The sequence below is a fragment of the Vipera berus genome (assembly GCF_964194415.1).
Source record: "Vipera berus genome assembly, chromosome: 2".
Classification (NCBI taxonomy): Eukaryota; Metazoa; Chordata; class Lepidosauria; order Squamata; family Viperidae; genus Vipera; species Vipera berus.
In genome coordinates, this window is record NC_138203.1 from 36,734,049 (window position 1) to 36,750,623 (window position 16,575).

Below are 16,575 nucleotides of genomic sequence, written 5' to 3' on the forward strand. Positions count from 1 at the left end.
TTGTTCAAAGGCAGAAAGCCTCTGGTCTCTTGTAACCGTATAAAAAGAATCTATTGTAAAAACCTTTTGAATTCTACCCTAGAGGTACCCTCTATTCTATAAATACACCTCCAACATAATGTATGTCAGACAGCAATTAGAATGTTTTAGCCCATGGATTAAGAAGTTGTTTTGAAGCCACACCATTGTAACCTCTGCATAGGTGGTCAATACTCTTACAAAACTGAAAATTGTATTCAAGAGTAGATACAATTTTGAAATCATGTAAATGTTAAATTTTAAGAAACATTATCTGGAATCATGATAAGCCAATAGCTTAAACAAGCTAACCTGAAGCAGTGACATACTTTTAATTGCCTTGTAGCATTTTGTATCCAGAATTTGGATAGTATCATAGAAGGCAGAGCTGGATTTTGTCTAACACTTTTAACATCATCCACGTCTTGGGAAGGGGAATGTGGAAAGTATTCAGCCATTTGGCTACATTCTGTTTCCCAGCATTTTGTTGTCATCTACATAGTAATGAACATTTTTACCAAGTTTTAGATCCTAGCGGTTAATAGTTCTTTTTTGTATATAAAGGGAGAAAGAAAGAATCCTGAACAATTCTAATCTCATCTCTGTTGTTTTATATTTAAAAAAATAAATAGTATTGATCCCACAAAGCAGATTACATATTAAAATTACATTACAGTATCCAAAAGTTCACTTTTCATAAAAATAGAGTATGTGAAACAAATAGAAGAAAGCCATAGATTTTAATTAATTTAATTAAAACCACAGTATACCCAAAGTAATAAAATAGTCACTACACAATATGCTAAAAGTCTACAATATTGTAAAAGTCTACAATATATAAAATATATTGTATTATAAATATATTTGATAGGTTTGGGAAATATCAGGATCAGATAGCAGCAATGCAGCCTCTCTGCTCTATACATGCAGGGATTCTTTTACTTCTGTTCCTCTTAGTTACTTTTCAATCTTGCCTAGGAAAAGGGCCAGCCAAGTTGACAGTGGCTGTTTTACTAGGTTTTCTATTTCCCCCCTTTTTTTCTTGAGTTACCCAAGAGAAACAAGCAGGAAATTGTTCCCACTGCATTCAAGAATTTGCCCCTGTGTAAAGGGGTAGAATAGAGCTTCCTGTGGCCTATTTCTTTTCCAGTCCTGCTCAGGTCACTGCTTCTTCCCTTGAAGAGAAGTAAACAGCAGCAACAGGAATTGTTGGATGAGATCAGGGGCTCTGGAAATTGACCCCTATTTAATAGATGCCAACAAGAGCAGTTCTTCATGTAGGTCCTATATCAATATATCAATAAATTGCTCTCCATATGCATCCCAAAAGGGATGATAAGACATTCCAGAGATTCCAGCCTGCCCATGATTTACTTTCCATAAAAGGAGACAGTAGAAGTCAAAGGAGTATTTGCAACATGTGCAAAAACATGCTGAAAGTTTACCAAAATGGGACATTCAGTTACCAGAATGGAGTATTATTAGGGTAAGAATTGTTCTTTCTCGGCCCTCTGTGTCTTCCTCAAACTCACTTCCATCACAGATCATCTTTCTGCTACATTATTGCCTAACATTAATCATGGTTAAGAAATGGCTGCATTCACAGAGCATGTTAAGCTTCAGAAAAGCAAAACATAGTTTTTCTAATGAACAGTATGAACCCAGTCACTGGGTGAGGCATTCATGCTAATCATAATATAGCCTTTTTGATTTTGGTTATGCTATTGGGTGGACCCAATTATTATGGCATGTAAATCTTGGCTTTTACTTTAGAATAAATTACAATTTCTTCAGTAAACCATGATTAAAATATTTTCTAATTCTGCATGAGATATAACTCACCTTATAGAGATAAGAGGGATCAAGTAATCTTCATCAATTTCTAAGTACCCAATAGATGTAACTTAGGAAGATGCCACCAAATGAAAAACAATGCTTATCTGACCATGTGCATGAGGAAAAATAAAATAAAAATGTACAATTGTCAATGATCCAGGCTTTTCAAATAAATGACTGTATTTTGTAACCAAATAATAATTATTATTAATAAGTGGTTTAAAATCTGTGTATCTGAATGCTACGTGTTCAGAGCAGAGAAAATGCTTTCTGCTTGTAGATTTGCAGAAACCAGTCACGCTTTTCACCATCTGCTGAATTTCCACAAATTTCCTGCAGCTTAGCAACTAAAAATTAAAAAATAAGATCAGTTTGGCACTGGACAGCTAATTTGGTATCTCATTCATGCAAATGGTAGAACATGCTTGAAAAGATTTTCATCTGTCATAAAACTGGGTGCTTGAGGAGCAAATATTTCAAGCTTTAAATCTGCACAGAATATAACATAATGCTTATATAAGAATTTGTGTTGAAATAATTAGAATGACATGTTGAATTATTTATATGGTACAGAATATGATTCATTCATTTATTTATTTTTTGCATTATTGGTAGGTTTCTGCAGAAACAAGTTCAAGGCAAAAATTTGGCCATTCTTCCGGAAAGCATAAACTCAAATGCAGGAACGCAGAGAATAACAAAATATTGCTCCATGGACTTTGGCACAAAATGTTATCTTCACAATACAAGAGAGCCCCCTAGCGCCTGTTTGCTAATATTTGCTATTATGAAGATAACCTCTCTATCCTAAAAGCCTTTAATTTTTTTAAAAAGAATGCAGTATGAGAACAAAACCCTGATTAGCCTTAGAAATTAACACTTTATTATGATAGCAGGCAGTGCTTTTTTTGTAAAACAAAAAGGTGCTGGAACTCACACATGTCATACAACCCGCCTTGCCTACCCTACAAGGTTCCATCCAAAAAAGGTGCCGGAACTCTGTTCTGAGCGTTCTATGAGACAAAAAGCCCTGATAGCAGGAATGGAAACAAGGCAGTGATATTGTTAACCCAATTTAATAAGTGTTTGTCCATGGGAAAGATGGTGGGACTTTTCCAGCACACATAGCATGTGTGTGAATTATCGCTCTGATTCTTTACATTCTTGCAGTAACAGAGTGTATTAGTTATAATCTCTTAATTAGAGTTTTCATAATCAATAAAAAGTGGAAATTAAAATGCCGTATATTACTACACTAAGTCACTTAGGCTGCCTATGTTGATTTCAGGAAAAAAAACACACCACTGCCTGGTTGGGCCTGGTTAATACCAGCTTAGATCACTAGAAAATCCTAGAAACCAAATCTCTCTCCGTCTATCTCTCTTTTTCTGCTATGTTGCCTCTGCGTGTACATCCACAAACAATACTTCTGCTAGGACAGCTGATAAAGGAAAACAGCAGTGGAACCAGACCCCTGGGTTGGCACCTGGAGAAATCTTCACAGCAGCTGCATTGAATCTTCTGGATGCCATGTTGCCCTCTGGATGCCATGTTGCCCTCTGCTTTGAGGAGAAGGGTCTTTGTTCATTCCTACATACTTTGCAGAAGGATCTTTCAAATGTTTTGTACAACTCTAATGCTCATTACTTTAGCCTATTTAAAGTGTGTCAGCAATGTTCTCCGGTTTAATCAATGCGGTAAGCCCTGTGCCAATTATGCAGTACTTAAGACTAATTGCTATGTAACATTATTATATGAAAAACAGGTACATGTTATATTGTTTGAATTTATTTTAAATTTGATTTGAAAAAAATGGCGAAAATAAACGTAGCTGGGGACAATCTAACCAAACTTGTGCTTGTGTGTGCGTGTGTGTGTGCACATACATACACACAAACATACACACACACAACACACAATATTTTCCCCTTTAAAGGAAAAATTAAGCGTGTGTTCAATCCTATGTAGTTAAAACCAAAGGATTTACAGAAAGAAAAAAGCAACTGAGGTTGGATTATCCCTAATGGCTCTAATTCACTCAGTCTGCTGCCGTTCCTTGTCTAGTGACAAAGTAGTAGTTCTCTGGTTACACAGAGCAGCCATCTTTGCTGATAGATTGACAAGTTAACTATTTTTTTGAGGAGGACCCTTAAAGGAAATATTTCACACTCTGTATTTAGCTTTTCTCAGTCAACCAGGTTTTCCTCCTTCTCCTTTCCCCAGTGATGTGTTCACCTGGTAAAAAAAATAAAAATAAATTCTCCCCATTGCTTGGTTAGCTTTCTCCAGGAAAGAAGAAATAGCAAAGTTGGGCAAACGAACAGCAGCAGCAGCAGCAGAGACGAGGAGGATTCTTTACAATGGGTTTATTGCTGATCTAGGGACGTCACAAACAATCAAATCTTGATCCTAAAGACAGGGCTTGATAAAGGCAAGCAGTGACCTATATAATAATATTTTTTGCTGCTGCATTCCTGTACTGAATAAAGTATGGTACAATTTTGTCTTGTTATGTATTCTAAAATATGGCAACATATAGTAAGTTGGTTCCTTGTTATAGTACAAGAGAAGATTGGTATTCCTAGCTTGCTTAGCTAAAAAGACGTGGGATTAGGTAGTGCCTGACTGGGATATTCTATGGGAATGTTATGTGAGTTTCGTTGTGGAAAAAAGACTGTCTCTAAAAGTCCTAAATAAGGCTGTAAAAGAATTGGTAACCCATATTTCCAATATGATGGAGTTTATTGTTAAAAATAACCACATATCTTTGAAATCTGTCCATTTGATTATAAATTGTATTACTGTATCCCAGTTTAAATACTTCAGGCAATATCTTGCTGTCTTCCGCTGACTTAGCCACGCTCTGTAGGCTAAAACAGACAATTTTGTTCAAGTCAATTAAGATTAAGATTGTAAGCAAGTGGAATTTAGTATAGCCAAGCTGGATACACACTTTTCCAGCAAAGGCCAGATACAAAAGATAGGAATTGAAAGAAAAGGGGAAGAAAAGCAAGCTAGCAGTAGTTTTATCTGGGACAAATCCAGTGAACTATCCAGAAGGGAAGTTTGATTTGATAGATTCAGGGCATTTTTTTCTCATAGAACACCCAGAAAGGAGTTCCAGCACCTTTTTTGGATGGAACCTTGTAGGGTAGGCAAGGTGGGTTATATGACGTATGTGAGTTCTGGCACCTTCCCCCCCCACAAAAAAAAGCACTGGCTAGATTCATTTCTTTTCTCTGACCATTGTTTACCAGCCAACACTTTACTGGTCTCACTGTGCCTCTGATTTAGAAAAAGATAATTTATCGGCTTCTCCTGTCTGGCACAACCTCTTTAATTAGCTCCTTGTAGATTTATAGCTTGTTTCTCTGTACTGTTTCTCTCTGTGTGATACTCCAATGTGAGAACTTTCCATGTATTGATTTCTTCCATGGAATTCTAAGGTGCTATTTCATGCCCCTTTTCAATGATCTTTGAGCAGCATGAAAGACTTGCTTCAGCCTTTGATCTATTGAAGCAAGGCAGTTGTGTTTGTAAGGTTCATTTTTTCCTTCTTTTAAACAAAAGGAGCTTATATTAAGAAGTATGAACACTCCTGGTAATTCTTCTCTTATAGCTTCTTTTCACTGGATAAACTTTTCTTCCTGCACTGTTGCGATTTCCTATTCTTTCAGGAGATACGACCAATAAGACAGAACAGCTATCACAAGCCTCAGGCATCCATCTTCAAAAGGAAGCCAGATGACGAATACCTCAAAGTACCCTAACCTCATCTAAAAGTAGCACATTGATGGAGATGCTTCATAAACAAAATATATTTTCTAATTATGTAATCTGGTGTTATGTACCCAAGACACACACAAGAATTTTCTTTCACATAGCCTGCAAAGAAGCTAAAAAGATAACTAGAATGGATACACCTGAGAAAGGGTTAGATAAAAAGACGTTTTTACACTACAGAGCAGTAGAAATTATTTTATTGCACAATAAAAGGTATATGTCTCTTGACCATTTTGTAAGTAGGGAAAAATACATGCATAAAATTCAATACTCCATTCATGGGACCCTCTGCAAAATTCTCCTTTTAAATATTTTTAAAGGATCTATTTCTTCAGACTGAATGGGAACAGTTAGAAAATGAAATGCATCCTGTCTTTGGGGTCCTTGATTTCAGTGGTGGGCTCCAATGTTATCTGGGCCACTACACAGATATTGTCTTAGAAAAAAAAGGACGAATCTGAAAAAAAGCAAATCTGAAAGAAGTTCATTAGGATAAAAAAACAATTACTTATGTTTATAACTTTGCATTACAAAGGAAAAGTCAAGAGCAAAACCAAGAAAATAAGTAATTGAATTAAATAAATCTAAAGGGCAGCTTTCTGAAATAAAGGATGTATGGTCACTATACACTACATGCATATGAGAATGGAGCATTATTATGGTTTGTTACACAGCCAAATGTTTACACTGGATTTGGCATTTTTATCCACCTATATCCAGTCCTTCCCAAGGACCTGGGATAGGGAGATGTTCTTTGATGGTGTTAAAGGTATCGTTGCAGGATGTAAACTGTTCCAAGTAATGCTGTCTTTTGCAATTGACTGATGGTGATTTTGTCAATGCTGGTATTCAGCTGGTGCTTCAGATGTTCTTATGATTGGAAACTATTGGTACTATCTTTGGCAGAGTTATTCTACTTTTATTTGCAGGTCTTTGTATTATTATTATTATTATTGTTGTTGTTGTTGTTAGTGTTAGTATTAGTATTATTAATCATCATCATCACTCAGTCAGCCAGATATTCAGACTGGATTTGGCATTTTTGTCTACCTATTGAGTCCTTACCAAGGACCTGGGATAGGCAAATGTGGATTGTTATGTATTTACATGTTTATTAACAATTAACATTAATAATATACAGGGCTGAGGTAAAGCTGCGGCAGCTTTTGACAGCTGTCAAAAGCTGCCGGAACAACTACGCAGGCGCCCACCGTCTTACAGCTCTCGGCTGTCAAAATCACCTGGCAACAGCACGCGCTACCGATGACAGCTCCGAGCTGTCAAAACCAGCCGGCTCTGATTGGCGAAGCAGATGGCGCGGGAAACCGGCTCAGCCCTGATTGGACAAACGTTGACAGCTGCTAGTATAAATAAGAGCGTTGTTCTTCTGTTGTTTGCCTGGTTCCTAATAAAGTTAAGTTTGCTTAACTTTGCTGTCTCGCCTGCTCTTTCAAAGCATGGATGTTTGATGGTATTACACATATCGTCACAGGATGGAAGCAGTTCCTAGTAAGGCTGCCTTTTGCCATTGACTAATGGCAAATTTGTCAATGCCAATGGTGTTCAAGTGGTGCTCCAGTTGTTTTGGGATTGCACCCAAGGCACCTATTACACTTGCTCACCTTTGTCACAGTCTTTCTATTTCTATTTGTAGGTCTTTGTATTTTGTTATCTTCTCCAGTCTTTTCTCATCTATTCTGCTGTCTCCAGACACTGCCATGTCCACTATCCAGACTTTTTTGTCTTTCTTATCGACAATTGTTAAGTACGGGGTGTTATGTTGCAGCTGCTTGTCTGTTTGAATTCTGAGCAGTTTAATTTTATCATTTTCTATGACTTCTTCTATTTTATGATCCCACCAGTTCTTACTTTACAGGCAAATGATATTTCTTGCAGATCTTCCAATGCACCATTGTTGCTACTTTGTCATGCAGCTACTTGTAGTCAGTTTGTGCAATCTTCTTGCAGCAGCTTACTAGGTGGTCCACTGTTTCTTCAGATTCTTTGCATAGATGACACTTACTGTCTGTTGCTGTCTTCTCAATTTTGGCTTTGTATGCATTTGTTCTTAAGGCTTGGTCTTGTGCAGCCAGAATTAGTCCCTTGGTCTCTTTCTTCAATTTTCCTGCTCTTAGCCATTGCCAGGTCTTGTTATTATCTACTTTCCCGGCTATTTTTTTTAATGTACTGGCCATGTAGTGCTTTGTCTTCCCATGCCTCTATTCTGTTCTTCATTTGGTCTTTCTTGTAGGCCAGTTTGGTCTCTCCAGTAGTCACTAAGCCTTCCTGATATACTAATATCAGTGCATCTTCATCGCTGTCCTTCATATATTCTTCCAAAGCCATTTTTTCTTCTTCAACCATCTGAAGTACTTGCAGCATTCCACGCCCACCTATTTGCTTGGTACACAGAGTCTGTCAATGTCACTGCGTGGATGAAGGGCATGATTCATTGTCATTATTTTTCTGGTCTTCCTATCCATTGCTTTTAGTTCTGCTTGAGTCCAGTCCACTTTTCCAGCTGTGTATCTAATGACTGGAATTGCCCAGGTGTTGATTGCCTTCATGGTATTTCCTCCATTGAGTTTGAACTTTAAGATCTTCTTCACTCTCTTGATGTATTCACCTCTAATCTTTTTCTTGACTTCAGTGTGCTTGATGTTGTCAGCTTGAGGGATACCCAAGTATTTGTAGTAATCTTCCTCATCCAGACTTAATGTTATTTTCGTGGGGCATCTTGATTCCTCCAGTTTTCACTATTTTTCCTTGTTTGAGAGTAAGTGTGGCACATTTGTCCAAGCCAAACTCCATTGCAATATCTTGGCTATATATACGGACAGTGTTCAGCAGCAATTCTATTTCAGATGATGTTTTTCCATACAGCTTCAGATCATCCATGTAAAGGAGGTGGGATAGTCTGGCAGATGTTTTTGATGTTTGATGTTTTGGGGGGAGTAAGCAGAAAGTAGAGTTTGACATTGCTTTATTTATTATTTAAAGATATGTCTGAGGGCTCTCATCTAAATTTCTTTTGCATTTAATTTTTTTAGTTCATTGATCTTTGTAAACTGTAAGGGCTTCATACACTACAACCCAGAATCCTGTTAAATTTTGCAGAGCAGTGGGTAATGTCATGTCGCTACATGTTAAGATGCACTGCCTGAATATGTTGTCACCTTCATGGAGGAAGAAAATCCGCAGATATTCTGGTCAAAAAACAGATGTGATCTGAAAGCAGTATGACTTTATTTCTGTAGCATAGGCCTCTAAAACTTGTGCATTCCTGTTCACCACAGACAAGACTTTCAAGGAATAACTGATCAGCCTGGAGATAAAGCCAGCTAACAATAGATAGCTATTTTCTGTTCCCACAGGTGCTTAAATGATCTGCCTACACACACACTTTTGAGGTCAGGAGGATGTGACTTCTCACTGAAAACTACAAACACAAGGACAGTGTACCACTTCAGGTAAAAATAATAGTTTTGTTGGCTAAAGGCCATGTTACATTTTTCCAAGCACATAATGCATCTGATTTTTGTAACTGAAGTATTACCATAATTATTTAAGGCAGAAAGAATGAACAAAAACTTCCTCAACTAAGCAATTCAGCTGCACTTAGATTCTTCCTGTATTTTTGTGGGACACCGAGAGGTGGAAAGGAGTCAAATGTTGAAGCCTAGCTATAATTAGGGTTTTAGTTTCTATTTCTGCTCTAAGTGCATTAGAGAAAATGCTGCATGTTGGACTGAACTCAACAGGAAGAAGGGCCAAATAACAAGATGAATCCTGTAAAATTCTGACAAGACAAACGTCTGTGTGATTCATTAAAACCATCTACATTTACAAATATTGAAATCATAAAGGGTATAAAAACAACAAATTAAATGACAGCATCTAGAGTAACTAAAGTATGGTCTTTAATTGATATTAAACGTTAGTAAGACTAAAATTGAACAGGGGAAGCATTCCATAACTGTGGTGCTTGTATTGAGAATGCCTTGTTTTGGGTTGCTGCATAGTGAATGTCTGGCAACTGAATTAAATCCAACAGGGACAGCTTGCTTGATATTACTTGCTGAGCTGGACCATGAGGGGTAAAGTGATCCATCAGATGGTGAAGTAATAATAATAATAATAATAATAATAATAATAATAATAATAATAATAATAATAATAATAATAATAATAATAATAATAATAATAATAATAAGTTGGAAGGGACCTTGGAGGTCATCTAGTCCAACCCCCTGCTCAGGCAGGAAACCCTATACCATTTCAGGCAAATGGCTGTCCAGTCTCTTCTTAAAAACTTCCAGTGTTGGAGCATTCACCACTTCTGGAGGCAGGTTGTTCCACTGGTTAATTGTTCTAACTGTCAGGAAGTTTCTCCTTAGTTCTAGGTTGCTTCTCTCCTTGACTAGTTTCCATCCATTGCTTCTTGTCCTGCTTTCAGGTGCTTTGGAGAATAGCTTGACTCCCTCTTCTTTGTGGCAGCTCCTGAGATACTGGAACACTGGTATCATGTCACCCCTCACTCTTCTCTTCGTTAAACTACACATACCCAATTCCAGCAACCGTTCCCTATATGTTTTAGCCTCCAGTCCCCCAATCATCTTTGTTGCTCTTCTCTGTACCCTTTCTAGAGTCTCGACATCTTTTTTACATCATAGTGACCAAAACTGGATGCAGTATTCCAGGTGTGGCCTTACCAAGGCATTGTAAAGTGGTATTAGTACTTCACGTGATCTTGATTGTATCCCTCTGTTAATGCAGCCTAGCACTGTGTTGGCTTTTTTGGCAGCTGCAGCACACTACTGGCTCATATTGAAGTGATTATCTACTAGGACTCCGAGATCCCTCTCACAGTTACTACTATTATTGAGTAAGGTACCACCTATACTATACCTGTGCATTTGATTTTTCCTGCCTAAATGTAGAACCTTACTTTTTTCACCAATGAATTTCATTTTGTTAGATAGCGCCCAGTGTTTGAGTCTGTCCAGATCCTCCTGTATTTTAAGCCTATCTTCTGGAGTATTGGCTATTCCTGCCAGCTTGGTGTCGTCTGCAAATTTGATGAGTTCCCCATCTATCCCCTCATCCAAATCGTTAATGAAGATATTGAAGAGCACTGGGCCCAGAACAGAGCCCTGGAGCACCCCACTACACACTTCCTTCCATGTAGATGCAGTTCCATTGAGGACCACATGGTGAGTACGTCCTGTCAGCCAGCTACAAATCCATCTGGTGGTGATGCTATCTAGCCCACATTTTTCTATCTTATCAAGTAGTAGGTTGTGATCTACTTTATCAAATGCCTTACTGAAGTCCAAGCCTTGGTGGAGCAGTGGGCTAATGCCTCCTTAAGTAATCCCAGCTGCCTGCAATTAGTGCAGGTTCGCATCCCACCAGGCTCAAGGTTGACTCAGCCTTCCATCCTTCCGAGGTAGGTAAAATGAGGACCCAGATTGTTGGGGGCAATAAGCTGACTTTGTAATAATGCCGCTTGGGGGGGGGCGAAAGCCCCAATAAGCAGGCATATACATAGAATGAAGGCTATTGCTAAGCACATTGATTTTTGCTTAGATTGTAAGCCGCCCTGAGTCTTCGGAGAAGGGCGGGATATAAATGGGATAAAAAAAAATCTACAGCATTCCTCTGGTCCACTAATTTTGTCACTTGGTCAAAGAATGTAATAAGATTTGTCTGGCATGATCTGTTTTTGACAAACCCATGTTGACTTTTAGTGATGACTTTGTTTGCATCAAGGTGTTCGCTGATTTGTTGTTTGATTATCTTTTCCAGAATCTTCCCAGGTATTGAGGTCAGGCTGATAGGTCTGTAGTTTCCTGGATCTATTTTTTTCCCTTTTTTGAAGATGGGAACTACATCAGCTCTCTTCCAGTCCTCTGGTAGTTCCCTAGTGCTCCAGGATCTTTGAAAAATATAGTTCAGTGGTTCTGAGATCACGTCTGCCAGTTCCTTGAGAACTTTGGGGTGTAATCCATCTGATCCTGGTGATTTGAACTCGTCTAGGCTGGACAGGTGTTCACTTACCATTTTTTTGGCTATCTTAACTTGCGTTTCTATTCTGTTTTTTATGGCACTGGTTTGGGTAGGTTGGACTGTTTTTTCCCTTTGTGTAAAGACAGATGCAAAAAACGAGTTAAATAGTTCTGCTTTCTCCCTATTGCTTGTCACCAAGCAAGTAATTCAAGTAATTCAAACTTCCCGTAGTGCTATAAACATCTTGAATTTGACCTGGTAGCATCCATTCAAAACAGGGGTAGTGGGTTATCCCTTCAAATGTCCACTTGTCTCACTTGTGAAGAATGAATTGAAATAATCTAACTTTAAGGTTAATGTTTGGTGAGTCACTATGATCAATCTGACCCTTTCTTGGAGCGAAGAGACTCACCAAGCTACAAGATCTCATGAGCAATTTGGGGAGAGATAAGAGGAAACAAATGATGACCCATGCTTTGTGATGTTGTAACACAAATTCTGACACAAACTCATCCTCTCAAAATCTCATGATGGTCCTCTACTAAGTATCCTTTCAGTGAACCCTCTTATTTGAAAAAGAGCAAATAGAGGGTATCAGGAAAAGAAAAGAAAAGAAAGCATCCCCCCACTCACTTTTGATTCTGGTTGCACGTCTCACTTGCTTTAGCACACCCCCCCATCACCTATCACATATAAAAATATTTGTTTTTAAAGAAAGGGATGCAACAAGAAACATTTTAATTTGAAGAGCTAAATTTCAATTCCAGTGCCTAGTTTTAAATTTCTTAGCAGTTAAAAAAAACGTTAGTGGGAATGTTAAGAGCACCAGCCTGGCTACTTTGTGTCACAGATCTAATTTTATGAACATAGATTTTGTTTTTGTGTTTGCTTTTAGTAGCATAAGAAAACCAAAGGGACATAACTCAGGAGACAACTGAAAAATGTTGACTGACGATGCCAAAAAAGAATAGTTCCATGAAAAGAAGAAAATTTGATCATATCTAAAGCATCATCAGAAAACCTTGCGCTCCTGAAAGTCTATATCATTCCATTTATTCACTATCAAAAGATAAAAGGCAGAGCTTATCCAGAGAAGGTCCAGGCTTGCTTTTCGGGAAGTCTATGTCAGATCCAATACCTGAGGCATCATCTTTTGCCTGAACTTGTTTCCTTTCACAGGCATGTTTCCGCTTAAAATAGAGTATTTTAACTGTCTTGGCTGAAGAATTTGGAATCCGCCCATTCCCTCTGCGTCCAAATCCATATTTCTATTTCAATCACTGATTGTTTAATGCATGCTTTATTTGTCTAAGAAATACCAGTTAAACAATTCTGAAGAATTGCTATGTATTACTTTGGTGGCATCTAGCTATTGCAGTCTTGATCTTTAGGAAGTAACCAGCCTTATTGCATTCCTGCTATTTTCTCTACAAAAATAATTTTAGGCTTATCAATCATTTCAGTTAGGAAAATACCATAACATGAAGCTTATAGGAATAAGACATGTCCTTAGAATAGATGTATTATAGATGCAAGGGAGAATATCATACTAAAAGGGTTTGCCTGGCATATTTTTATTTATTCATCTAATTGTCTTCCAATGGACACCATACAGGGAGTCAGGAAAGATATGGATTATTTAATGGGCTACCTTTCAAAGTAGGATAGGCTTTTATTTGATTTAGCTGAAACGTAAATATAATTGCAAATAGGTTCTGTTAATTACATACAATTCATACAACTATGTCCCTTGTCTGTAATAACATTTTCCTTTGTCACAATTTTTTTTAATTTGGAGGTTATTTGGGCCTAATTCATTAGAAATATATGCACACACAGACGACTGTGCTATGGAAAAAGATGGGGAAATATGCCTGATATGAAGAATGTGCTAAGATTTAATGCAAATGGTTAGCCCTATTTTGGTTGTATATTTTTGCATGGATAAGCAGTGAGCAGCTCCTTCCCTCTCTAAGTCATGTGGATGAGCTCATTGGAAAGACAGTGTCCACAACTATTGCATAGTTCTCTGTGGTGGGGAGTCAGCTGCCCTTGATTCAGGCTAAGGGAAAATCTACTGAAGACAATGGGAATCTCTTTGGACACATTAGCTCATCAATGACCTCATCAGCATGACTAAGACAGGGGAAGAACTACTTACCACTTGTTGGATTAGGCTTTTAATCTATTTATTGTGATTCCTCAATGAGAAAAAAAAATAGCAAAAAAGGGGGGGAAGGAAAAGTACAGGTAGTCCTAAATTTATGACCACAATTGAGACCAAAATTTTTGTTGCTCAGTGAAGCATTTGTAAAGTGAATTTTGTCCCCTTGTATGACTTTTTGTCTCATAGTTGTTAAGTGAATCACTGCAGTTGTTAAGTTAGTATCACGGTTGTTAAGTGAATCTGGCTTTCCCATTGGCTTTTCTTGTCAGAAGATTGCAAAAGGGGATCACAGGAACTGGGGCACTGCAATGGTCATAAATATGAGTCGGTTGCCAAGCATCCAAATCTTGATCATTTTCCCTTTTTCTTGCCCTAGCTGGTTGTGTTTCTGCCTTTTCAATGTGAGATGTAATGGGAGAACTGGATACATGTTTATATCTTTATTTCTGGAAAGTGACTCAGAAGACACACAGGAGAAATAAATGAATGGTCATTAGCAACATATGTACATGAGAGGAATAGGGAATCTGAAATGATGGAAGCTTGAGAGATAGGGTCTTGTGCATCTTCCCCTCCTCCCCAAAATCTGGCACTTAACTAATACACTTTTTTCCTCAGCTGACCCATGCTGGAGTTCTCCAGATTGATAGGTTTTATTTGCATTGATAATGTTTCCTTCTGCTTATCATACCCTTTTTCTAAAATGGTAAGTCTATAGCTCCTGGCTTCCTTCTTTCTTGACATTTAATCTTGAGGGAAGCCTGCTTCTCCCTTTCTTAAGTGTTTGCCACTTGGAATAAGGGTATATGCTACACATTTTAGTTGTTGTCATGCTATGGTAAAACTCCCTTCTTTCATTTGTATTGTCAGGGCTGTTTTCACCTTTGATAAGCTGTATCCATCAACCCTTTTATAGCTCAGCTATGATGGGAAAATCCACTTAACAGACTCCATTACCTTTTTTGTCTATAAGTACATTCCTGTGTAATGACTCTGATGCTGAATTGCTCCTATTGACTTTAATTGAGCTATCAATAAATAATTTGAGGCTGATAAAGTGGTTTTAGCAATGCAATATTGGCATTTCAGTCATATGCTTTTATCAGTATAACTCCTTACATATTTAACAGCATTAGAATTGGCTTTTACCTATTTGTTGCTCATAAACTTTCCCATCTAAACCTAGAATAAGGTAAAGGTAAATAAGTTAGATAAGTAAAGTAGGATAGAAAATCTGCTTTGTTATGTATTATAAAAATACAATTCTTTTATAAAATTGGTTGTGATCAAAGAAACATTTAATATATGAAGCAGATTATATGGCATCATTCAGATGTAATAATTATAGTGTAATGCTGAGAGTGAATGTTATACCCACACATTCCCTTCTTCTGTAGCTCACGTGCTTAAATAAAATGCTTTTAGGGTTTACTAAGCCACAGTTTTTCATATATTTGAATTGTAAACTGTGGCATAAATTGAATTTATGAACCAGGATAACAATTTACGATGTATTTCAATTGATTCGATGACTCTGTTTACAGTTCAAATTTTTGCAGATGAAGCGGCCATGTAGCATAATTAAACGAAATATAAGTTTCCTTAATAATAATGCAAGCATAATATGGCCATGAAATTAATCAAGCAACTAATGTATGCAATTTCTACTGCTAAGGTAATTATATATTTTGGCTTCCATTGCCAATGTATAATATATACTAATTAATCTTTCACTGTTTATCTAGCCTGAATACATCTAACTGAAAGAACATAATACTGTGTTTGTTCTTAATTGTAGATACTATGTTGATGGACCACCCAAAGATGAATTCTGCAATTGTTTGCAAAATTTAAGCTGTAGGCTACAAAGATTTATCTTGTCACAATGTCTGAGTGAAGTAAAAACAACAAAAATACCACCGCCACAATAAGTAAACCAAACCAAACAAGCAAACAAACAAAAAAGTATAAAGCTCTCTGCAACATGTGGTAGTTGTTAGATAGATTATGTCTATCTTCCAGTAAAACCTTGTTGAGTGTAAGCCCATTCCACTCACTAGGAATTGGAAGTTGATTGTTCTACAATAATCCCCATTGATTTAATTAAAATTGGAACATGAGTTGAATTGAGAACTAGATATTAACAACTGTCAGTTTTCAATAATTTCTTCTGTCAAATGCATGTTTATTTACACAAACTATCCAGTCTATGTATACATAGTATACATGTATAAAGTTTATGTAAACTGTAATGGGGTTAAAGGATCATGTATCTATGGTATATATCACTTTTATTGCAATTTCCTGCTGTCTTCTTAGGATGACGTTATGTAAACCTGTGAGTATGGGGCAGTGAAAACATCCATAAAAAGACAAAGAGACTGTCATTTAAGTTGGAAAAGATTATCACTAAGGAGCAATTTCCCCTGTTCCTTCCATGTTTATGACACATCCCTTCTTCTAGGCTATTTACAGTAGCTTGTTGACAAGGCACATATGCTTATTTGGAGCAAAAAGGATCCTTACACCAGTCTGTCTGTATCTTACTGCTGCAGAGAACACAGGCAATCAGTAGAGGGCATTGCCTGCCTTTCGTTTTAATTAATAACACGAAGCAGGAATGCTTCTAACTAGCACATGGATCAACATTTAGAGGGTCAGTGTGAGACCTCTGGTTTTTAAACAATGTCTCGGAATTTGAATGGAATCAATTTGTAGATTATGTGAATAATGGTGAGAACTGTGAGGCAATATGGTCTTTT